Genomic DNA, 26,252 nt, shown 5'->3' with positions numbered 1-26,252 from the left:
ATACAAATAATATATCAAAAAATTCAAAAAAATAAAACTAATTCAATTCAAAATCTTAAAAATACAAATAATATATCAAAAAATTAAGAAAAATAAAACTAATTCAATTCAATATGTTAAAAATACAAATAATATATCAAAAAATTCAGAAAAATAGAACTAATTCAATTCAATATGTTAAAAATACAAATAATATATCAAAAAATTAAGAAAAATGAAACTAATTCAATTCAAAATGTTAAAAATACAAATAATATATCAAAAAATTCAGAAAAATAAAACTAATTCAATTCAAAATAATATAATTCACATGATCCATTCAACAAAGTTTGGTACAATAAATTATTACACATCATTTCTTCCCTTGTGTCCCTGCTTGCTTACGATTGTGCCGTATCCATGGAGCATCCTCATCATTTAACTTAATGCTTGGGTCGGTGTTCACTTTGAAGGGCGGAATTTCAGCAAACATATTATAATCTTCTGACATGTCTGTCTTGTCCTCCACTCCCACGATGTTTCTTTTCCCTGAAAGAACAATGTGGCGCTTTGGATCATCGCATGATGTACTGATCGTTTTCTTATCTTTTCGTTTCCTCGGTTTGCTACTCATGTCCTTCACATAGAAAACCTGAGCGACATCTTTCGCTAGGACGAATGGTTCGTCAAGGTAACCAAGATTGTTGAAATCCACCATTGTCATTCCGTATTGCTGGTCCACCTTTACCCCACCTCCTGTTAGCTTGAACCATTTGCACCGGAACAAAGGGACCTTAAAGGAGGGTCCATAGTCAAGTTCCCATATCTCCTCTATGTAACCATAATATGTGACCTTTTGCCCATTCTCGGTTGCTGCATCAAAGCGGACACCACTGTTTTGGTTGGTGCTCTTTTTATCTTGGGCGATCGTGTAAAATGTATTCCCATTTATCTCGTACCCTTGGAAAGTCGTTATAGTCGAAGATGGTGTCTTGGCCAACATGTACAGCTGATCTACAACATCATTGTCATTCATTAAATGTTTTCTCAACCAAATGCCGAAAGTCTCCATGTGGGCCTTCCTAATCCAGGATTCAGGCTTCCCCGGGTTGTCCGAGCGTAAAATATTCTTGTGTTTCTCAAAGTACGGAGCCACCAAGCTGGAATTGGTCAGTACAGTGTGGTGTGCTTCAGTCAGAGAATGGCCGTCCATACATATCATTGATTTCCTTCCGATCGTGCCTTTTCCACTTAGTCTCCCCTCGTGCCGCGATCGAGGAAGACCAATCGGCTTAAGGTCAGGAACAAAGTCAACACAAAACTCAATTACCTCCTCATTTCCATAGCCCTTGGCGATGCTTCCTTCTGGCCTAGCACGGTTACGAACATATTTCTTTAATACTCCCATGAACCTCTCGAAGGGGAACATATTGTGTAGAAATACAGGACCGAGAATGAAAATCTCTTCGACTAGGTGAACCAAGAGGTGCGTCATAATATTGAAGAAGGATGGCGGGAACACCAACTCGAAACTGACAAGACATTGGATCACATCGTTCTGTAACCGTGGTAGATCTTCTGGATTGATTACCTTCCGAGAGATTGCATTGAGGAATGCACATAGCTTCACAATGGCTACTCAAACATTTTCCGGCAGGAGCCCCCTCAAAGCAATCGGAAGCAATTGCGTCATAATCACGTGGCAGTCGTGAGACTTCAGGTTTTGGAACTTTTTCTCCGCCATGTTTATTATTCCCTTTATATTGGACGAGAATCCAGACGGGACCTTCATACTGCTCAGGCATTCAAAAAAGATGACCTTCTCTTCTTTGGTCAGAGTGTAGCTGGCACGACCTTGAAACCATTCCGGATGCCGGTCATTAGGGTCTTTCAAACGTTGCTGGTCCTGCCGTGCTTCCTTTGTATCATTTGTCTTCCCATACACGCCCAAGAAGCTTAGGAGGTTCACGCAAATATTCTTCGTAACGTGCATCACGTCGATTGCAGAGCGGACTTCTAGGACTTTCCAATATTCTAGCTCCCAGAATATAGGTTTCTTCTTCCACATGGTTGCGTGCCCGTCAGCTCCCTTCGGAACTGATTGTCCGCCAGGACCCTTTCCAAAGATGACTTTCAAATCCTTGACCATATCAAATACCTCAGCACCAGTGCGTTCCGCAGGCTTCGGCCGGTGATCTGCCTTGCCGTTGTAATGCTTGCCTTTCTTTCTTACTGGATGAATTTTCGGAAGAAATCAACGATGCCCAAGGTACACGTTCTTCTTACAATTTGGCAAATGTACACTTTCAGTCTCATGTAAGCAGTGCGTGCATGCATTGTATCCCTTATTTGACAGTCCCGAAAGGTTACTAAGAGCAGGCCAATCGTTGATGGTTATGAAAAGCAACGCTCGTAGGTTAAATTCCTCTTTTTTGTGCTCATCCCACACACGGACACCAGGTCTGCCCCACAGCTGTAAAAGTTCATCAACTAATGGCCTTAGGTACACATCGATGTCGTTGCCGGGTTGCTTCGGACCTTGGATGAGCACTGGCATCATAATGAACTTCCGCTTCATGCACAACCAAGGAGGAAGGTTGTAGATGCATAGAGTCATGGGCCAGGTGCTATGGCTGGAGCTCTGCTCGCCAAAAGGATTCATGCCATCTGTACTTAGACCAAATCTTATGTTCCTTGCGTCAGCTGCAAAATCTTTGAACTCTCTGTCGATCTTTCTCCATTGCGTTCCATCTGCGGTGTGTCTCAACTCCCAGTCCGACTTACGGTCCTCTTTGTTCCATCGCAATAACTTGGCATGCTCTTTGTTCCTGAACAGACGTTTCAACCGTGGTATTATAGGAGCATACCACATCACCTTGGCGGGAACCCTCTTCCTGGGTTTCTCGCCCTCAACATCGTCACCAGGGTCATCGCCTCTGATCTTATAACGCAATGCAGTGCATACCGGGCATTCATTCAAATTCTCGTATTCACCGCGGTAGAGGATGCAGTCGTTGATGCATGCATGTATCTTTAGAACCTCTAAACCTAGAGGGCAGACAACCTTCTTTGCTTCGTACGTACTGGCGGGCAACTCGTTATTCTTTGGAAACATATTCTTCAACATTTTTAGCAAGTTTTCAAATGCCGAGTCAGCTACACCTGCCTGTGCCTTCCATTTTAGCAAATCCAGTGTGCAGCCCAGCTTTTTCAGACCATCATCGCATCCGGGGTACAACGACTTTCTGTGATCCTCTAACATGCGATCCAAATTCTCCCTCTCCTTTTCAGTTTCGCAGCGTCTCCGTGCATCAACAATGGTCCGACCAAGATCATCAACGGTCTCATCACGTGCCTCTTCTTCACCTTCACCTTCACCTTCCCCTTCACCTTCCCCTTCACCTTCCCCTTCACCTTCCCCTTCACCTTCCCCTTCACCTTCAGCATCCTCCATGAAAGTATCATCGAAATGAGCAAGATAGCTTTCATCGATGAAATCATCCCCTTCTTCATCTTCTTCCATTATAACCCCTCTTTCTCCATGCTTGGTCCAACAATTATAGCTTGGCATGAAACCGTGCCGAAGCAGGTGCAGGTGAACTTCTCTTGAGGAAGAGTAACCCTTCTGATTCTTACAGTCAACACATGGACAGATAACAAAACCCTTCTGCTTGTTCGCATTAGCCACTACAAGGAAATCTTTCAAACCCGTAGTGAACTCGCGGGAGAGTCGGTTACCGTACATCCATTGCCGATTCATCTGAATTATTATAATATAAAATATATAATTAACCATCATGCATTTGTTAAACTAACTAGCTATAAACAATAGAAATTAAACAATGAACAACACACATGCATATTTTATCAATGACAGACATGCATGAAAGGTTCAAGTTGCTAACCGCGATCGAGGAGGAACCTCAAGTGTGGCTCCAACACTTCATATCATGTTTGTTTCACGCTGTTGGGGCATTTCATCAAACACCTTGTGTGCATAAGAGGAACCAAAAGCAAACCTACACCCCCTTGTGAAGAGAAGTGGCACCAAATGGCTAAGTGAGTGCGCTGAACTGGTATATATAGGGGAGGAGCTTTAGTCGCGGTTGGCCTGGCCAACCGCGACTAAAGGCCTTTGGGCACCTTTAGTCGCGGTTGGCCTGGCCAACCGCGACTAAAGCCCCTCACGTGCACCAGCTGGCCACCGAGCGCCCTGGGCCCAGGCCTTTGGTCGCGGTTCGTCTGCCGAACCGCGACTAAAGACTTCATTAGTCGCGGTTCCTACAGTTTCGCGACTAATGGGGCTGGACGGAAGCCTCTTTTTCTACCAGTGACCGTTGTTAGTTGAAAATACCATTTTACTCTCAGTATTTCCACAACATTCTGGCAACATTTCAGCATCATTAAGTATGTACTTTGATAGCTTTTGTTTGTATTTTGAAACAAGTCAACATTATTTTTAAATATGAGAAATTTCCCACTTACACAAATATCTGTTACGAGAATGCGTGAGTATCTTAAGGTTTCTAGATAACCTATAAGGTTCGACCTCAATAAAGAAATATTTGCATATTGGGAGTAAATGAGGAAACTTTGATGGCACATTCGAATCTGGATAAAAAAATCTATCACACACGAGTCCCCTCAATTAATGGATTTGGCGGAAATATAAACTAACACAAGTTTATAGAATTGTAAGTTGAAAATTTTCAAGAAATACCTAAGATAATGAGATTTGCGCAAGAAGGGGTGTTATGTTCCATGTCTCCATGAAATTCCCTAACCATTGGCAACATATGAAAATGACTACAAGGTTCTTTTAACGCTACTGTTTTATTTAACTTTTATAAATAAGTGAATGATAATACATAGAAAGGGCATGTTATCTCTAGCAAGATGATTCTAATTCACTTCGCCAAAAAAGATGATTCTAATTCACTCTTGGTCCGTAAATCAATGTGCTCTGTTAAGGTAGCTATAGGTCCAGCCCTCAACTCTATCTTAGTTCACACCTCATCCAAAAGTGCTGGTCTTCTATGATATGAATGGGGTATTCGAAAAACTATTTGCGGTAAAAAAATTTGTTAGAGTTTGGTCTTGACGTTTTGTCGGGTGGTAGGTGCGACATATGCCAGCGCGTGGCTTATCATTGTGGGAGCCAGTAAAACATCACCGGTGCCTGGAAACGGGATGAGGCGAAGACATGCACGCCGGCGAATCTTACCCAGCTTCGGGGCTCTCCGTGGAGATAACACCCTTGCTGCTGCTCTGCGGGGTCTCCGCACGATCACTAGATGAACAAGTAGCTACATGATGCTCCTTGAGCTGTTTGGCGAGAGGAGGAAGAAGGGCTCTGCTTGCTCTCTTCTCCTCCCTACGTGGTGTCTAAAACTAGCAGGGATCCACCCTTTGCATGGGTGTCCCGGGGGGTTTATATAGGCCTACCCCCCGGGGGTACAACGGTAATCCGGCTGGGCGTGGGGCCCAGCCGTCTGTGTCTTCGCTCTCCGCCTTCTGCGCCGGCTGCTGGGGCCCGCCGGCTGGTGGGTCCCGCCGGCTGCTGGCTCCCTGGTCGACAGGCAGGCCCCACTGTCCAGGGCCTTGTCGGTGGCTGGTTACTGTTGCTCAATCTTGGTGACGAGGGCTTCGCCGAGGTAAGCATGGCTACAGTGCTGCCGTCCGGCGGGTGACCACTGTAGCCTCACCGCATCTTGTCTTCTTAATGGGGCGTCTCCTTCAAGGGGGTGGCAAGCCGGCTGGAGAGAGCCGGCTCCATCTCGGGCCGACTGGGGAAGGCCAGGCCGCCTTCAGGTGTCTCTCTGCCTGAAGGGGCCCACCGCCCGTGGGCCGTACTGGGAGCCCGTTCTAGATGACATCAGGGTCAGTGTGGCAACAGTGCCGCGCTGGACGGGTCATGGCCACCCGTACGGCGCACTGTGCCAGGCGCACTCCGGGATTCGGGGGTGGCAGGCTTCACTGTAGCCACGCCCCGTCACATCGCCGTTATGTGGATGCAGACTTCGGGGGTACGGTCTTAACCGCTTTATGGGAGCCGGCTCCTCAGAGTCGGCCTTCTCGCAGCCGGCTCCTTGGAGCCGGCCCTCCCGCGGCTTTCTTCATGAGGGCTGAAGTCGGGCCGCCTTCCAATAGCCGGCCTGGGAAACAGCCGGCCAGGGGAAGGCGGCCCCATGTCTTGGATTCTTAAGAGCCGGATCGGCTCGTAATTTTTTCAGAAAGGCCAGGGGGAGCCGGCTAGGCTACCCGTGGTCACTTACTCCGACAGTAGTCCCCGAAGCTGAGCGAGCTTCGAGGCTGATAAAGGGACGAGAAGCTTGGTCAGCTTCCTATCCTGAGGGGCCGGCTTTGCTTGTGCGCGCCGACTTCGGAGAGCTCCGTTTCTTGTAGGCGGGAACGCGGGCCACGTGGTGAGGAAATCCTACCAACGCACGCGCACAACGGGACGCCACCGCAGGCTCGGGCCTGCCACTCGCAGGCCTCGGTCCGAGCGCGGATCTTCCGCGGCCCACATGGACCGCTCGCCTTCCCGCGGCGGTTTTATTCTGCCATCAAGGCACAGTAATCGCGGGACGTGGGGGAGTGGGCGCAGTTGATCCCCACGTTCCCCCACGCCGCGCCTCCTCGGCTCCGCCGCGCGGTCTATAAGTAGGAGGAGGGGGAGCGGCAGAGGCTCGCGCGCTCTCCCTCACTCCGCCCCCTTCTCGCCCTCCTTCTTCTTCTCTTCCCCGCAGCACCTCTTTGCCGCGCCGTTCCGCTGCCGCATCGTCTTGCTTCTCGCCGCGCTGCCCCATGGCGCTGTCAAGCTCGTGGGATGGCTCCAACGTCCATGAGGACCACGTCGCGTTCCTCCGCCAGACGCGATGCCTGCCCGGCGAGAACTTCATTCGGGTTCGTCTAGCGCCGGAGAAGGAGATTTTGCCGGCACCGGAGGAAGGCGAGCGGGTGATCTTCCGCTCGCACTGCCTGCGCGGCTTCGGCCTTCCGGCGAGCGGGTTCCTCCGGGCCTTCCTCGAATTCTACAACCTCCAGCCGTATCACCTCACGCCCAACGCGGTGATGCTGCTGTCGGCCTTCGTCACGCTGTGCGAGGGCTTCCTTGGGGTCCTCCCCACGCTCGAGCTCTGGGCGGAATTCTTCCAGAGCAAACTCGGCACCGTCGTCGCGGGCGTGCCCGCCCCCTGCGGAGCCTTCATCGCCATGAGGCGGGCGAGCGAGAACAATCCGTTCCCATCCATTCCACTGATCCAGTCGGTGAAGCTTTGGCAGAAGTCTTATTTCTACGTGAGGAACGTCGCCCAGCAAGGCGACTACGTCAACCTGCCGGATTACATAGCCGGCCCGCCGGCTGGGAGGCAGCCTTCATGGAGCTACCGGGCCAGGTCGCTGTCTCAGGCCGGGAATGCAGCCGTCTCCCGGCTTCGGGTGATGATCCAGTCGGAGAGCCTGACCGGAGCCGACTTGGTGGCCGCCTTCGTGGAGTGCCGGGTTCTTCCCCTCCAAAGCCGGCCTCACATGGTTTGTCAGATGAGCGGCCGCTTCGACCCATGCCGGCTGAGCACCAGGGAGATGCCTCATGTGGAGGTCTCCTACATGGTGAACTATATCTCCAACTGCAAGCTCGCCGAGGATTGGCGGTACGGCAAGGGGCCATACTCTCGCGCCAACCCTCCGCCCGTCGTAAGTTTTTTCTTCTTTTCTTCCTTTTGTAGCCGGCCTCATGATAGCCGACTCTTGATCAGTTCGTTTGCCTTTTGCAGAACCCTCTTCTCCCGCCGACAGCCGGGGCCGCGGGGGTAGAGCGCCAGCTCCTACCCGACCGCACGGTGGACGACGCTGACGACCCGGACTTGGGAGTGGCCGCCATGGAAGACGCCATCGTGGGGGAAAGCGACGGGTCCGGAGGTGCAGGGCTCACGTCCGGCTTCGAGGACTGGCCGGATGATGCCGAGGTTGAAGTCGCCCCGCGCCGCCAGCCGGCGCCTGATCATTAAAGCACGAGCTCGTCCGCCGCGCCGGCTGCTGGCGGCGGCGCCCAGAAGCACCGGGCCGTGTCGATCCTCTTCGGTAGCCGTACGAAGAAGTCCAAGGCTTACATAGCGGCGACCAAGCGAGATGAGGCGGCCGCGAAGGCGGCCCGCTTCCGCAAGGCGGTGAAGCAGCCGCAGGCGATGTCAGCGTAAGTCGTCGAATGCTTGGATATATTTTTTGTTGTTCTTCTTTTCGATTGAAAACTCTTCTAAACCTTTCTTTGCTCGCCGGACAGGGCGCCGCTTTCCCTTGAGCGGGGTCTGGGCGGCTCCGTAGTCGGGCCGACTGGAGGGTCTTCAGGCTCCCACCGCATGGATCCCCGCACCGACCTCAGGGAGGCCACGGAGCGGAACGCAACGAGAGGCGTGGGAGGAACGGGAGGCGGCGGAGCGAAGGGCCGCCCAGGCGATGAAGGAGCAGGCCGACGCAGCAGCCAAGGCTCGGACGGAGGCGGCAGCTGCGGAGACAGAGGCGGAGGCTTCGCACAACCAGCCTCCGCTGCTAGTCATTCCCCTCCGTGACGTGGCCCCAACATTCCTGTGCCTCCGCTGGAGGAGGTCGACCAAGAACCGCCGGTGATGGAGTGGAGGGAGGACTCCGTGATCTTCGTGGAGAGGGCGCCGCCCGCAGCCCCAACCGGAGCGGGCCAAGGCGGCCAGTCGGCTGCGGGGCCAGAGCAGCCGGCTGGGGGTGAGCCGGAAGCGGGAGCCGGCCTCGAGGTGCAGCCGGCAGCGCGCCAGCACGCAGGGGGAGGCACCGCTGCGCCGGAGCCGCATCGAGCTTCGGGTGCCCGCCGGATGGCAGAGGCCTTGGAGGCGGCCAGCACCGGCACGTCCGAGTGGACTCCCAGCGGCGGGACGGGCGAGCTGAATGTGGCGGCCCAAGAGGTTCGGAACCGGCTTCAGGCCCAAGCCGCCTCGCTGCAGCAATACACCCAGGAGTTCCTTGCGACGCGGGCCATCATCCGGGTGAGTCTTCTATCTTTGGTTGCTTTGTTCTCTTAATTTCTTCCATGGGGGCGCGTCAGCGCACCCACTAGGTGTAGTCCTCGAGATTCGGGCCGACTGCTGAGCAGTCGGGTCGGATCTTCCTTGACGACTACCTTATTCTCGCCCCCTGTCTAATCTTCCAGGAGTATCATAACCTCCGCGCTGCCGCCTTCAACTCCCAGGCCCAGGAGCTGGGTCGGAGAACCGAAGACCTGATCAGCAGCCGGAGTATGTACTTGGTTTCGTTCATCTCCTGTGGGGGCGCGTCAGTGCACCCACTGGGTGTAGTCCCCGAGATTCGGGCCGACTGCTGAGCAGTCGGGTCGGATCTTTCATGACGACTTCACCTTACTGGTTTTTCTTTTGTCTTTCGTGCTCGCAGAAGCCAACGCCGACTTAAGGGGGCAGCTCAGCGAGGCGGAGGCCGCCCTTCGTGCCAAGGAAACCGAGTACGACGCCTTGGTCCTGGAGCGTGACCGCCTGGCCAAGAAGCTGGCTGACCAGGAGGAGAGCCACAAGGGGCTCTGAAGAAGGCGCAGGATAACGAAGCCGCCCTGAATGCCGAGTTCGAGACTGAAGCGGCGGGCTGGGCTGAGACTAGGCAAGCGATGAATGAAGGCTTCGGCCGTATTGAGGATTTGATCGACAGTAAGCCGCCTTCCTCGCTCCTTGCCTGCCCCTTGCCGCCTGACTTGTGTTCTGACTTGAGCTGCTTTTTATTCTCTATGCAGACTACTTTCCTGGCTGCTCCGTCCTCGCCGCCCAAACCATCAAGGCCCATCGCGAAGCGCGCCGGCAGGCGGGGGCTGAAGTCGCGTCGGACGCGAGTCGGTCGCTCGAAGAGCAACTCTTGGCAGTCCAAGCGCGGCTGTAGCCGGCTCATCGTATGCTCCGCTGCCTCCAGCGCGCCGGAGCGCAGGTGTTGGCTGCCCTCTGGCCAAGCGAGGCGATTCCCCGCACCCCGAGTAGGACTGCCGACTGGCTGGAGGTTGCGGTTGGCCGCTTCGAGGCCTGGAAGGTGTCGGCGGCCCGGCTTGGAGCTGGGCGGGCGCTGGAGTTCGTTCGAGCTTGGTATCCGGGGCTGAACCTGGACCAGCTGCGCACCTGGCGGCTGGAGGCCGACGAGGAGCTAGCGGAGGTGCGGTCGGCTATCACTCAGCGCGCATCGACAATCGCCGAGTGTACTGACATCAGCGTCTTCGGTCCCGAGATTAATGATGACGGCGTTGCCCAGGCGGAGGAGTGGTTCGGGCTGGATCCGGCGGCGGGTGAAGACTCGGCAGAAGAAATCGCCTCCAGCGACGAAGGCGAAGACGATGAAGTAGAGGAAGACGAAGACGTCGAGCCGGCCGGTGGAACAGCCAGCCAGCCTCAGCCTAACCGTGCCTCCAGCAACGAGGCACGCGCAAGCGCGCCCTCTGCGGGAGGCGGTGATCATGCCGAGTTTCGCCAGCCGGTCGCTCCTCCAGCCGGCACTGCCGTCTCCACCGACCTGCCCGGCTCTTTGGTCGCTCCGCCAGCTTAATCTGCCGTCCTTGTTTTTTCCTGCTTGTTGCCTTCTGAACAATTTTATTAAGCTTTCGCAGTTCCACCCACTGGGGGTGTATCCAAACTATGTTGAATGCTAGCCTTTTGAAGGTCTTTTATGTAAATATTATTGTGTGCATGTTTGGTTTCCATTCATGTATGCTTTTTTATCCTTAGGCTATTTCCTTTGCCGTCTTCCCCTTCTGGGAAGGCAAGTACTCAAGCTTTCTTAGATTGGAGCGAGGTGAATGGAAGCCGGCCGGCCGGCTACTTTGGTAGCCGGTCGGCGGTGGGAGAAAAACCGGCTTTTGTTATATTAGTCCGTTAGTCCCTAGCCGTTTTTCGTGTGGGCACCCGTTCCTGCCCTTAACTCCAGGCGGACAGCCGGACAGCCGGTTCTTCGAACTGCGACTTTTGGTAAGAGAAGGCTTGGGAGCCGGCACACTACTTGTCTGACTGCGGGTAGGACTTCTAATATAACTCCAGGCGGCCAGTCCCTGGGCCGACTAGTCGAACCCGGTGCCGGACGGAAAAAGTAAATGCAATGACAAGGCCATAAGCATGATACTTTTCATTTATAGACAAAAGATGGCAGTCCCCGAGCTCTCCTCGGGGGCCCTATTGTCTCGTACTTAGTACAAAAGTTAGCGTGATACATACTGCATTTCAGCTGTAAAACCTTCGGAGGAGGTTGGCGTTCCATGGTCGTTCCGACTCCTTGCCGGAGTCGTCTCTCTTTCGTGCCTTCGGCTTCTGCGCGTCGATCAGGTAGTAGGAGTCGTTGCCTAAGGCTCTGCTGATGACGAAGGGGCCCTCCCAAGGGGCCGAGAGCTTGTGATGGCCGGCTGTTCACTGGATCAGCCGGAGCACAAGATCGCCCTCTTGGAAGGATCTTGGCTTGACCTTCCGGCTGTGGTAGCGGCGCAGGCCCTGCTGATAGATGGCGGACCGGCTGAGGGCTAACAGCCGGCTTTCTTCCAGCAGGTCGACGCCGTCTTCTCGTGCTTCCTTGGCCTCCGCTTCCGTGTACATGGTTACTCGAGGCGAGTCGAACTCGATGTCAGTTGGATGACCGCCTCGGCACCATACACGAGGAATAAAGGGGTGAAGCCGGTTGACTTGTTTGGTGTAGTGCGCAGACTCCAGAGGACAGCCAGCAGCTCATTGAGCCAACAGCCGGCTGAACGCTCCAGTGGTACGATCAGTCGAGGCTTGATGCTGGAAAGGATGAGGCCGTTGGCTCGCTCGACCTGGTCGTTTGACTGCGGGTGGGCGACGGATGCTAGATCCAACCGGATGCCTTGCGTCGCGCAGAAACGTGCCAAGGCTCCCTTGGCGAAATTTGTGCCATTGTCGGTGATGATGCTGTGTGGCACGCCGTACCGAGTTGTTATATCTGCGATAAATGTGACGGCAGTCGGCCCATTCAGCTTCTTTATCGGCTTTGCTTCAATCCATTTGGTGAATTTGTCCACGGCGACAAGCAGATGTGTCATGCCGCCGCACGCCGTCTTGAATGGGCCCACCATGTCCAGTCCCCAAACGGCGAAGGGCCAGGTGAGGGGAATGGTCTTGAATGCTGAAGCCGGCATGTGTTGCTTGGAGCTGAAGAGTTGGCACCCTTTGCAATGTTTAACTAACTCCTTGGCGTCATCCAAAGCAGTTGGCCAAAAGAAACCATGGCGGAAGGCTTTGGTGACGAGTGATCTTGAGGCCGCATGGTGGCCGCATTCTCCTTGGTGGATGTCTCTGAGGATTGCAATGCCCTTCTCTTGCTCGACGCATCGCTGGAGGACTCCAGTGACACTACGCTTGACGAGCTCTCTGTTGACGATTGTGTATGCTCCGGCTCGGTGTTGGACTTGTCTTGCCTCTACTTCGTCAACTGGCAGATCTTGGTTTATTAGGAAGTTGAGGATGGATTGAGCCCATGACGGAGCTGCGACTTCTTCTATTGCCAAAACGGCTACTGTGACTAGGGCGGGCGGGCTGGGCGGTGAAATGCTGGAGTTAGCCGCCGCCTGTTGTGTTGGTGTAGTCTCCGGGCCGACTATCGTAGTCCCCGTGCCGGGTGAGGCAGTCCCCGGGTCGGGCGTAACTACGGAAGTCCCCGAACCGCCTGCTGATACCCCCTGGCCGACTATCGAAGTCCCCGGGCCACCTGCTTGGTTCTTCGAGCCAGACCCGGCCGCGTCGGGGTCAGGCGAGACGAAGATGGAATCGGACTCTGGAGACGGCTTGATAGACGGCTTGAGGAGGCGTTGTAGAGAGACGCCGGTTGGTATTGCTTGCCGGGTGGAGCCTATTCGAGCCAGAGCATCAGCTGGCTCGTTGTCGGCTCGCGGTACGTGGAGGAATTCGCATCCTTCAAAATACCCGCTGATCTGCTGAACGAGGAAGCGGTAGCTTGCCATATTTGCGTCCTTGGCATCCCAGTCGCCGAATGATTGCTGGACCACCAAGTCTGAGTCGCCATAACATAGGATCCGGCGAATGCCGAGTTCTTTGGCAAGCCGGAGCCCGTGTATGAGCGCCTCGTACTCAGCCACGTTGTTGGAGGCGGCAAAGTGAATTTGCAGCGTGTATCTGAGCTTGTCGCCTTTGGGAGAGGTGAGGATGATGCCGGCTCCCAAGCCGGTGCGCATCTTGGACCCATCGAAGTGCATGCGCCAATGAGTGGAGTCGGGAGCCGGCGGTAGGTACTGGGTCTCGGCCCAGTCGACGAGGAAGTCTGCCAATGCTTGGGACTTGATGGCGGTGCGAGGCTGGTAGAAGATTTTGTAATGGGCCAGCTCGATGGCCCATTTCGCCACCCGGCCGGATGCATCCCGGCTGCCGATGATCTCGGCCAGCGGGGCGGTGCATACGACCGTGATGGGATGCTCTTGGAAGTAGGGCTTCAGCTTCTTGGCGGCGAAGTACACGCCATAGCACATCTTCTGGTAGTGCGGGTAGTTCTGCTTCGAGGTAGACAGCACCTCGCTCAAATAATACACCGGCCTCTGGACCGGCTGGGCTCGGCCTTCTTCTGGGCGTTGGACTACGATGACGCTGCTGACCACCCGGCTGGTTGCGGCAATGTAGAGGAGCATGGGCTCTTTCTCAGTCGGCGCCGCTAGGACTGGCGGTGTGGCCAGCATCTTCTTCAGCTCGTGGAAAGCTTGGTCAGCTTGGTCGTTCCACTCGAAGTGAGTGGTCTTCTTCATGAGGCGGTAGAGGGGGAGAGCTTTCTCTCCGAGCCGGCTGATGAAGCGGTTTAGGGAGGCCAAGCATCCGGTAAACTTCTGGACATCTTGAAGTTTGGTGGGAATCGCCATTCTCTCAATGGCCTTGATCTTTACTGGGTTGCATTCGATGCCGCGTTCGGAGACCAGGAAGCCTAGGAGCTGGCCGGCTGGTACTCCGAACACACATTTCTTGGGGTTAAGCTTGATTTGGAACCGGCGTAGGTTCTCAAATGTTTCCTTGAGGTCTTCCAGCAAGGTGCCGCGCTTCTCCGTCTTCACCACAATGTCGTCTACGTAGACATGGGCATTCCTGCCGAGTTGCTTGAGGAGGCACTTCTGCATGCAACGCTGAAAAGTGGCACCGGCATTTCTCAAGCCGAATGTCATAGTCAGGTAGCAGAAGGCTCCGAATGGCGTGATGAAGGCGGTCTTCAGGCGGTCTGCCGGATCCAACTTTATCTGGTGATACCCTGAGTAAGCATCCAAGAAACTCAATAGCTCGCATCCGACCGTGGAGTCTATCACTTGGTCAATCCTCGGCAGGGCAAAGGGATCTTTGGGGCAGGCCTTGTTGAGGCTCGTGTAGTCTATACACATGCGCCACTTGTTGTTCTTCTTTAGCACGAGGACCGGGTTGGCGAGCCACTCTGGAAAGAAAACTTCCGTAATGAAGCCGGCTGCCAGAAGCCGGGCTATCTCCTCTCCCACAATCCTGCGTTTCTCCTCCGACAATCGGCGAAGGGGTTGTTTGACTGGCTTTACGTCTTCTCGGACGTGTAGTTTGTGCTCGGCGAATTCCTTCGGGACGCCCGGCATGTCCTTGGGGGACCATGCAAAGATGTCTCGATTCTCATGGAGGAAATCGGCGAGCTCGCCTTCCTATTTGTTGTTTAGGTTTGCCCCGATGACGGCAAACCTCCCTGGGTGCTCGGGGTCAAGAGGTATCTTCTTCGTCTCCTTGGCCGACTGGAAAGATCCTTGAGCATCATGCTCCTTAGGATCGGGGGACAAGGCCGACTGCTTGCTGCTGCGCACTCAGAGGACTTCTTGTAATCGCCGGCTACGGTGATGGCGCCTTTGGTGCTTGGTATCTTCATCTTGAGGTATGCATAGTGGGGAACTGCCATGAATTTGGCCAAGGCAGGTCGGCCAAGCAATGCATGGTAAGGGCTCTCCAGGTCCACCACTTCAAACCAGATCGCTTCCCGACGGAAATGCTCCTTGTCACCAAAAAGTACATCAATCTTGATCATGCCAATGGGGGCGCAGGACATGCCGGGTATGATGCCATGGAACACTGTTCGAGTAGGCATGAGTTGCTTTGTCATGACGTTCAGCTTCTCCAGGGTGTCGCGGTACAAGATGTTGATGCTGCTCCCGCCGTCTATCAACACACGGGAGAAGCGGGCGGCGCGTCTGTCCGTTGCAAGGGTGGCATCCAGAACCAACGCATAAGAGCCGGGAGATGCTGCTCCGGCCCGGCTCCAGCTGATAGGTTTTTCTGACTAGTGCATGTGCTCGGCGGGGTTGGCAGCAACCATGCTGACTTCCTGGTTCTCTCGGCGTTTGCTGCGCCGGTCTTCGGGCTGGCTTGTAAAGACGATATAGGCGGCATGCTCGTCGGGGAACTCATCATGCACAGCTCCGACTGCGGGCCGAGCGGCCGGCGCCGGCAGAACCGGAGGCGGCGGGCCGGCAGGCGGAGGCGGCGCGAGCCCTTCGCCTTTGGAGATTCGGGTGAGCCAATGGCACTTCCGGGTTGTGTGGTTGGACGGCTTCGCGCCGCTGTGGAACTTGCACGGGGCGTCGAGAGTTTGCTCGTAGGAGAAGGCCGGCTGCCAAACCGGCCTGCCGCCCTTGGATTTCTTGGGCCCGGGCCGCCCTTCGGGCGGCACCTCTTCGACTGTGGCCACCTGCCGACTGGCGGGAGGCGGCGCAGGGCCCTTGCGCTTGTGGTCCTTCGAGTGTGGGCGTCGGCCGGAATCCCCAGCCGGCGTCTTGGGCGCCGGGTTGAGTACTTTTCTGGACGCGTCTACCCAGAGCTCGGTCTTCATTGAGGAGTCGGCGGTGGCGTACTTGTCCGCTATGTCCAGAAGCTCGTCGAGGGTAGTCGGCTCGTCGCAGAGAAGCTTGTGCTTGAGGAGGGTGCCTTCTCGGCACCCGGCTGTGAAGTATTCGATGGCTTGCACCTCGTGCACCCCTTTGCAAGAGTTGCGGAGCTCGGCCCAACGCGTGAGGTAGTCGCGAGTTGACTCGGCGGGGCCTTGTACGCACAAGGAGAGCTGTCTGGGCTTGGGAGCCCGCTTGTAGGTGCTGGTGAAGTTGCGGACGAAGGCTTCTGTGAAGTTTAGCCAGCTGTTGATGCTGCGTGGTTTGAGGCTGTTGAGCCAGGTCCGCGCCGTGCCTTGTAGCATGAGGGGCACGTACTTCACAGCAACGCGCCGGTTGCCGTTGGCTATGCTAACCGCTGTGGAGTAGTCGATCATCCAATCTTCTGGCTTCACGGGGCCGTTGTACTTGGGCGTGTCTCTTGGGAGCGAGAACCCTTTGGGGAAAGGCTCGTCGCGGATGCGGGGGCCGAAGCAAGGCGGACCGACATCGTCTTCTTCTTCCAGCGCCAGGGATCGCGCCAGGCGGTCGATCCGATGGCGGGCGTTGTTTTCGCCGACTCCTTCGCGGCGACCTAGTCGGCCACTGAGAGTCGGATGCGCCACCGGTGGAGGGGTGGGATATCTGTCTCCATGGGGCCGAGGCGGAGGCGGGTTGCCCTGCCACTCCACGGCCCGAGGGTGGCCTTCTGCATCTCGCTCGATGGAAATCCGGGTTTGGCTTCGGCTAGCAGCCGGCTCTTTCTCGCGCCGCACGCGGTCTCTACCCGCAGTCGGCGTCCGGGACGTCGCGCCGTGATCTCGGCGGGGGGGAGGGCTTTCCGCGCGGGCGTCGGCTTCGTGCCGCTGCGCGGCTGCATCGATCAGCTGCTGGATGCGTCGGGTCATGTGGGGGAGTTCTTCGGCCCCCAGTCCGTCTAGCTCATCTACGGCCGCCTGGGCGGCGCACAGGTTCTCGAGTGGAGTGGCGTAGACTGAGCGGTCGACTCCTAACGTGTCGGCAACGACAGCGCCGCGCTGTCTGACAACGCCGACCCGGCTGGGCCCGTCTGGGGGCGGCATGCCAAAGGCGGCGCGGTCAGCCTCGCGTCGGTGGGCCTCAGCGAGGCGTCTCATGGAAACAAATTTCCGGCCTTCCGCAAGGAGGGCGAGGCGGCGAGCCTCCAGTGCTTCAGCGTCGGCGTTGGCCGGGAGGGGGATGGACAAGTCGTGGACCGCCGCGTGCGGGGCATCGTGGGCGCTCTCGTCAGCAGCGCCGTCGTGGCCGATGACCATCACCTCGGTGGTGACAGCGTTGCAGCCATCTGCTCGGGGAAGCGGGTCGTTGTAGATCATGACGTTGGTGGGGAAGGTGTCGAACGAGGCCGTGTCGGAGTCGACAGGCATCGGATCGGTGGAGCCAACCGACTCCAAGTCCACAGCAGGCTCGCCGGAGACATGGAGCCGGCCGAGGAGGTTGACGAGGTGGTCGGTGCCCGCGTCGGAGGCAAGCTCGTCGGAGATGAGGGTCTTGTCGAGGAGATCAGCGAGGCTGCTCGCTGCGCAGGCGTTGGTGACGCCTTGCAGCGCGTCGTGGCAAGTGCCATCGGGCGTGCCGGGCTGGCTACGCTTGCGAGGGAGGAAGAGGGTTCCCGTCCAGAACAGGTTTCCGGACGACGGTGCACCTGGCCCCAAGGTGGGCGCCAAATGTCGGGTGGTAGGTGCGACATATGCCAGCGGGTGGCTTATCATTGTGGGAGCCAGTAAAACATCGGCGGTGCCTGGAAACGGGATGAGGCGAAGACATGCACGCCGGCGAATCTTACCCAGCTTCCGGGCTCTCCGTGGAGATAACACCCCTACTGCTGCTCTGCGGGGTCTCCGCATCATCACTAGATGAACAAGTAGCTACACGATGTTCCTTGAGCTGTTTGACGAGAGGAGGAAGAAGGGCTCTGCTTGCTCTCTTCTCCTCCCTACGTGGTGTCTAAAACTAGCAGGGATCCACCCTTTGCATGGGTGTCCCGGGGGGTTTATATAGGCCTACCCCCCGGGGGTACAACGGTAATCCGGCTGAGCGTGGGGCCCAGCCGTCTGTGTCTTCGCTCTCCGCCTTCTGCGCCGGCTGCTGGGGCCCGCCGGCTGGTGGGTCCCGCCGGCTGCTGGCTCCCTGGTCGACAGGCAGGCCCCACTGTCCAGGGCCTTGTCGATGGCTGGTTACTATTGCTCAATCTTGGTGACGAGGGCTTCGCCGAGGTAAGCATGGCTACAGTGCTACCGTCCGGCGGGTGACCACTGTAGCCTCACCGCGTCTTGTCTCCTTAATGGGGCGTCTCCTTCGAGGGGGTGGCAAGCCGGCTGGAGAGAGCCGGCTCTGTCTCGGGCCGACTGGGGGAGGCCAGGCCGCCTTCAGGTGTCTCTCTGCCTCAAGGGGCCCACCGCCCGTGGGCCGTACTGGGAGCCCGTCGTGGATGACATCAGGGTCAGTGTGGCAATAGTGCCGCGCCGGACGGGTCATGGCCACCCGTACGGCGCACTGTGCCAGGCGCGCTCCGAGATTCGGGGGTGGCAGGCTTCACTATAGCCATGCCCCGTCACATCACCTTTATGTGGATGCAGACTTCGGGGGTACGGTCTTGACCGCTTTATGGGAGCCGGCTCCTTGGAGTCGGCCTTCTCGCAGCCGGCTCCTCGGAGCCGGCCCTCCCGCGGCTTTCTTCATGACGGCTGAAGTCGGGCCGCCTTCCAATAGCCGGCCTAGGAGACAGCCGACCAGGAGAAGGCGGCCCCATGTCTTGGATTCTTAAGAGCCGGATCGGCTCGTAATTTTTTCAGAAAGGCCAGGGGGAGCCGGCTAGGCTACCCGTGGTCACTCACTCCGACATGTTTTCATATGTATTGAAAATGTATCGCATAGTCTTAACGTGTGGAAAGTCCTTTATGTTTGTAAACATAACCATTGCTCAAACACTTATATACTATTCGTCCAACAATGTATGTGCTTCATTAATTTGTATTAGTTCTTGTTAGTGATGTACTTAAACAAAAAAGTAAATGGCTCTGTGATTTGGCTACAGTTGCAGTAAGTACCATGCATGATATTTGCGGATAAATAGGAGAACTCGCATCAAGAAAACAACTTCACCTTGCAAACTTCCTGTTCTTAATGTTCTTTTGCCCATATTTTTTCCATTTGTAACCATCCTTGTAAGGCTCGGCTGTAATCTCCTCTTCTTTACCTATTCTTGGGGGAGTAACCTCTTCCCCACTAAATTGGTTCATGGAAACAACAGAGTAAGGAAGCAGTGCTAATCGAGATGGATCAGTGTTAGTAAATCAGTAGTGCACCTGATGATCGCCGGAGTGGCCTGGCTGATGCTACCCTCCATGATCGCAGCCTCGGGCGCTGTCGCCCTGCCTTCCACCATCCTACCACTGTTGCCGGGGTTGAACATCGACAGAGACGCCCTGAACACCTGAGAAAGCTCTTGGCTTATGGCCACAGCCATCTCCTGGCCATGGCTATCGAGGAGGTGGCTGGGTTGGATGAGCAAAGCCAGAAGCTTGGCGCTGAGATTGTAGCTGCGGCCGAGCTCCTCCCACAGCTTTCCTACGGCCTCTTGCTGAAATGCCATCCTGATCTCGTGAGTTGCAGGAGGTTACAGCAAGAGAGTGGATTTTCTTGAGCTGAGATGTAGCCACTCTGTTAGGAGGTGGTCAGTTTGTGGAGTACCTACCGATATTGGTGGAGCTAGTTTTATAGACGGACGCTCCTCTGCCGTCAGCCAACTACGTAATCGTTTAGAGGTTCCATTTCATCTTCTTTATCCACGTCCAGAGACGGTGTATTAAAAGAATCCAACCTTTACCAGGCAATTCTAAAATAAAATAACGAATCAACCTGTGATTGGATAGTTAGAGGGACAGTGGTATCCGAGCCCACCAGGGTTGAAGTCCATGATGCGCTTTCAGTGAAAGAGACGTTCGCTCATAGTGGTAGGGTATGCGTGTGCGCGTTTATAGAGGTGAGTGTATGCGCGTATGTATGAGCACTTGCGTCTGTACTGTGTTCAAATTTTTTTTAAAAAAATTCCAAGAATCTTTCAATCTATTCGGCTTCAGTCATGACAGTACAAACAACAACAGAGGTAATAAATATTACAATCATGTTCGTGGACCGTTTAGTGACGACTACAAGCACTGAAGCAAGTCGAAGACGCGCCTCCTTCATCACCCCTCCCTCATTGGAGCCGGACAAACCTTGTTATAGTAGACAGTCAAGAATTCATCGTGCTAAGACCTCATAGGACCAGCGCACCTAAGCAACAATCATCACCGATGATGAAAGTCGTCGATCAGAAGGATCAAACTTGTAAACACTCAAACGAAGACGAATGAAGATCGGATCCAAACATATCCACCAAAGACTAGCACCGATCGAATCCCGCGAGATCTGACGAAGACACGCTTCCACACGTCCTTCGACGATGCTAGACGCACCATTAAAACAAGGATAAAACTTAAAAGATATTATTCCTACTAAGAGACATCGCTGGATCACTCTCTCTTTCTCTCTCTCCAAAGCAGACTATGGTGTCTAGGTTAGACCATCTCCACCAATTACTGTGAGTTAATTCACCGGAGCAGACTATGGCGTCCCCAACAATTACTGTGAGTTAACTCATGTAAAAGTGGTTTAAGGGGTGCCCATATAACCTAAGGGGAAGTTCACAGGTGAGGTCTTTTCTAAGTTTCCAAAAAAAATCTCTAAAAGTGATTTTTTGCGGTAACGCGACACCGGCACCGGGTTTCATCAGCGGCCTAGAGAGCAGAAGATGGTGGTCGACGGCAGCGGCCAGCGGTGGTCAGCGATGGCGGCACAGCGGCAGATGCTGCCCAGCGACGCAGTGCGTATGGCGACGGCGCGCTGCTGTGGCATTTTATGGGAAGGGTCATCTCTAAAATATTTAGGAAGTTGGGCGGATTACACCAAATTCACTTGTGCTTCTATTGTCCAACTTCCCCTAAAACAAAGATTTTACGGATATGAAAACCGTTGGCGATGCTCGTAGGCGAAGACATTGTATTACATTCACCTTCGTGCCAAACTCTGTTCACGTTCAGAGATATGTTTACGCTGATCATAATTGTCAACGGTAGGGGCATTATTCGATTTTGCTGGTCCACGATCTGACAAGCGGGCCCACAGATTGATTTTCTTCGTCCTTGATATAGGTTGACGGGTGCGTCTTGTGGCATATGGTATATGCAGGTACGTACAAGAAAAATTATTAGGAAGGTTGACTGGTGTTGCTTTCTATACTAGAAATGTTCGGGATCTGCCTCCGGACTCCGGTCGTGTCAACACGTCGTCTCATGTATGTATAGTGTGATGCAAGGTTGATACAGGTAGTGCGAGTTGTTCCAGAACCTGCAATAAACATAGACCGCGGAAGCGGGTGCATTGATGTACTACGGTGACTCCCGGAAGAGACGTCGGACAGGGACGCCCTAGGATACACTGCGCGGAGCGGGTCAAGAGGAGACCAGGCAGATTATGATTTTTATCCTACAGGATTATGGTACGGCTCCAGAGCTAATGCCCGATGCGAAGTTGACTACCTAACAAGAAGAAGCTGCTCGATCGTCTGACAGTCAAAGAGGGTGACCTCTGCCCTTGGATTGCCATTTTTATCAGACGACAATGCCCTTTAATTATGAGATATGCAAGAATATGTCACCATTAGTGCTACATTTTTATTTTATTTTTGCATACGAGAGCTGGATCATTTTCATGCTATATTTCTTGTCATAACGTGTGCTCCCTCTGTAACATTTTATAAGATGTTTTTAGAGTTCATTTTATAAGGTGTTTTTAGAGTCCAGTGTCAAACTCCGTATACTTCCTCCGTTTTTATTTAGTCTGCGTATTAGCTTTGATCAAACTTAATCTTTGTAAATTTTGACAATGTTTATAAATAAAAATATTAACATATACAATAACAAATCAATACCATTAGATTTAATATTGAATCTACTTTCACATTATATAGATATGTTATTGTATATGTTTATATTATTTTTTTATATACTTGGTCAAACTTTATGAAGTTTGACTTCAGTCAAACCTAATATGCAGATCAAATAAACGGAGAGAGTATTAAATACAGAGATAGTACTATTTATGATCTTTTGGACTAAGATATTAGTAGAGTGTGAGAAAAGCCAGTTTTCTATCTTCGTGCCTATGCTTCCAAAAAATTACAAAGTTATAAATCAAAATGAAATAAAATGCGTCGGTACAAGAAATGTGGGACCTAAGGCACCTGCCAAATCACGGCATGGGAGGAGCCCTATGGGCCCACATGGGTGCCCCATGCCCCCCCACCCCTCCTCCTTGGGCCGCCTCGCTATGGTGGTAGAGATTCACAAAGGTGTAACGCCTCGGCCGAACCCACCGATTCCTGGGTGTTACATCTGGATTTAGACTGGTCCTACAGACCAACACTACTCTTTTCTGTGCATTTTGTCCCCACTAGTGCGCAACTGAGACATTACAAGAAATATGTCAACTAGTGACCTTCTGTCAGTGAACCTGTAAGAATTGGTCATAGGTCTATGACCATTTTAGACCAATTGGTCAAAAACTGTTCGGGGGGCTCCAAACCCTAAACTATAACGACCATTTTGGTCAGAAAGGTCGTAATTTCCTTACACGAAATGGTCATAAAGCAGATAGCACTGGTCTGCTGCCTTACTTCTAGCTGATCATGACCAATATAGATGGTCATAACCTTGTAATTATGGTGGGTTGCTATGACTAGGCGCCACCTCATCAGTTTTGCCTATGTGTCATGTCCATGTGGTAGTTTTTGCCCTAGGTTGTGAAGCAACCTATATTTCTGCCATTCCCAAAATTCCAAAAACAATCTCATAAATTCTTTGGGCCATATCTTCATCAAATATGTAAAAATCCTTCCTTGCCTAGTTCAAAACTAATTCAACAATATTTATTTTCTTATTCTGTTCACAACAGCACTTTATGAAGGAAGTGCTATTTATATATTCTTGATTGCCCTTGGATTTTTTGCGCACTCTTTCCTATCCAAATAATTACCGCATGACAAAATTCAGCTCCATTTGCCTAGCAAATCTTCCTCTGCAAATTTCCAAAGTTTTTGTCCACCTAGAAGCATTGTGAAGGAAGTACCTTTTTTATATATCGAAATGACATGAAATTTTTACAGTTCCTTCATATGCCTAAATTATCACCCTCCTCCAAATTTTAGCTCAGTCAAATCATCTATGTGAGCCCAGGTTCAATTTATATTTTATGGCCAAATTGGCATGTTGCAAAGCAAGTGTTATCTAGACCCCTCCTATTACCCTCAAATTTTTTGGGCACTCTTCCATACCAAAATCATTGCCACATGATAATATTCAGCTCAATTTTCCTAGTAAATCTTTCTCAGGAAATTTCCAAAGTTTCTACCTCGAGAGAAGCTTTGTGAAGTAAGTACTGGCTAGGCTTACCCAAATGATCTGAAAATTTACCAGCGCATGACCATACCTATGTAACTTACCTACACCAATTTTGAGCTCATTTCATTCATCCAATCTCTCTCACTAGTTTTCCTAAGTTTCTGTCCATAGAAGAGCATTGTGAAGGAAGTACTACTTTGACATGTCCAAATGGTATCAATTTTCTAAAATGATTTCCTATGCCCAAATAACCATCCTCCACCAATTTTCAGCTCAATCCATTCATTATTTTGAGCCCAGCTTCAACATTCATATTTTTGTCCAGCGTGGTACTTTGCAAAGCAAGTACCACCTAGGATCCTCCTTTTGAGCTAAAAATTTGTGAAGACATTCTCCTTAGTAGATGATCATCCTCAGCCAAAACTCACGCCCATTGGCCATGTGCATTTCCCGTACTGCTAATCAAACACTTGGCTGCTAATTCATCTTTGAGCATAGGTCAGTCTCCTCGTGAGATTCTTCTGTTGTAATTTTATTCCTAGCACCTACCTGGGGAGTGCCCAACCCACTAGACATGCCTAGGCCTCCCAGAACGCATGTCAACGCCAAGGTCACGCGGTGACCACGCGGCGGGCATGCGAGTTTACGCGCTTTGGAGGTGGGGCCCTGGGCCACATCCAAACCTCGACATATCACCACCAAACCATGTATTTATGATTAAATAGATACTTATGTAACTAGAAATGATTTTTGGAAAAAAAAAGAGCAAACAATAAGGTAGATGCAGTTCAAAATTGACCCGCTTCCTAATGAATCGGCAGAAATTTGTCTTTTTCACAAGTGGTGGATCAAAACTTTTGACACCAAACCATTTTGTCAATTATGCATTAAATATGTCCTAATATTTTATAAAAATGATTTGGTAAAATTTTGCAACAAATATATGGTAGTTCCTTCACAAAAAAAACTCATTTTGGGCATTTAAAAAATGGAAAATGAATTCTTCGTGCAAAGAAAAATGAAAACTCCCTTAGGCAACATTGTTTGGAATTCTAAGATGCACCCTTGTGCACAATATGAGATCATTTGAACAAACTATGCCATGAATGTGGCCATAAGTTTGATCATTTGGCTTGAAAGCCCTGAATCTTCACGCATGATACCTCATTTCTGAGAATATTTTTTTTAAAATAATTGCCGTATTACAAGTTTGTTATTTTTTCTAGAAACTTGGTCACATATAATGACACAATGCGAAGGTTTCCCAATTTTTTGATTTTTTTTGAATTTTTTATGTTCGTTTCGAAATGCGATGAAAACGACGGGTTTGACCGTTCCTAGCTAGTGGTTGAATCTTGGAAAACTTTTGATGTTTCTCTGATTAAATAGATACTTATGTATCTAGAAATGATTTTTTTTAAAAATAAAGAGCAAACTATGAGGTAGCTGCAGTTCAAATTTGACCCGCTTCCTACTGAATCGGCGAGAATTTGTCTTTTTCACCAGAGGTGGATCGACACCTAACCATTTGGTCAATTGTGAATCAAATATGGCCTAGTATTTTAGAAAAATGATTTGGTCCAATTTTACAACAAATATATGGTAGGTCCTTCACAAAAAAGACTCAATTCGGGCACTCAGAAAATGGAAAATGAATTTTCCGTGCAAAGAAAATAAAAAGTCCCTTAGGAAACTTTGTTTGTAATTCCAAGATGCACCCTTGTGCATGATATTAGATCATTTGAACAAACTATGCCATGAATGTGGCCATAAGTTCGATCATTTGACTTGAAAGCCATAAATCTTCACGCATGATAGCTCATTTCTGATAACACTTTTTAAAAATAATTGTCGTATTACAAGTTTATTATTTTTTCTGGAAACTTGGTCACATATAATGACACAATGCGAATGTTTTCCATTTTTTGATTTTTTTGAATTTTTTATGCCCGTTTCAAAATGCAGTCAAAACGGCGGGCTTGACCGTTCCTAACTAGTGGTTGAATCTTGGAAAACTTTTGATGTTTATCTGATTAAAGAGATACTTATGTACCTATAAATGATTTTTGGAAAAAATAAATAGCAAACTATGAGGCAGCTACAGTTCAAATTTGACCTGCTTCCTACTGAATTGGCGGAAATTTGTCTTTTTCACCACAATTGTGAATCAAATATGGCCTAGTATTTTAGAAAAATGATTTGGTCCAATTTTGCAACAAATATATGGTAGGTCATTCACAAAAAAACTCATTTCGGGCACTCGTAAAATGGAAAATGAATTTTCTGTGCAAAGAAAGTGTAAACTTCCTTAGGAAACATTGTTTGGAATTACAAGATGCACCTTTGTGCACAATGCAAAATCATTTGAACAAATTTTCATTCAAATTTTCCCCCGCTTCCTACTGAATGGGGTGAAATTTGTTTTTTTATAAGAGGTGGATCAAAAGCTTTTGACATGTAATTATTTGGTCAATTTTACATAAAATCTGGTCTAATATTTTTGAAAAATGGAGTTGTGCTATTTTGGAACAAATATTTGGTAGCTTCTTCACAAAAAAACTTCTTATGCACTCGGAAAATGGAAAATCATGTTTTTGTGCAAAGAAAATGAAAGCCGTCGAACTATGGCATCGTTTGCCATTCTAAGATGCACACTTATGAAAAAAACGAGATCATTTTGACAAACATGTCATTGTTATGTTTAAAAAAATTCAAAGTTTTGGGTTCAAAATTTTGAAATTCAAGTGCGAGATAGCCGGCCAATGAGACGTGAGGAACCGCTTTCACGCAGATCACCAAATTGGACGCAATCTGAGCCATCCATCACACATCCATCCAATGGTGGAGCTTCTCCAGAGAATCAAAAACCCTAACCCACCCACCCACCCTCCCCCCGACCCCCGCCCGCCGCCACC

At 51.6% G+C, this 26,252-nt stretch overlaps 1 pseudogene; it reads right to left on the bottom strand.

Annotated features, from left to right (window-relative positions):
* Nucleotides 1-19,490, bottom strand: part of LOC119273758 — a 26,590-nt pseudogene extending 7,100 nt beyond the window's left edge.
* Nucleotides 19,491-26,252: the final 6,762 nt, after the last annotated feature.

This window comes from Triticum dicoccoides, chromosome 3A, assembly GCF_002162155.2.
Source record: "Triticum dicoccoides isolate Atlit2015 ecotype Zavitan chromosome 3A, WEW_v2.0, whole genome shotgun sequence".
Classification (NCBI taxonomy): Eukaryota; Viridiplantae; Streptophyta; class Magnoliopsida; order Poales; family Poaceae; genus Triticum; species Triticum dicoccoides.
The sequence above is the reverse complement of the archived record's forward strand: the minus strand, read 5'-3'. Positions and strand labels throughout refer to the sequence as shown.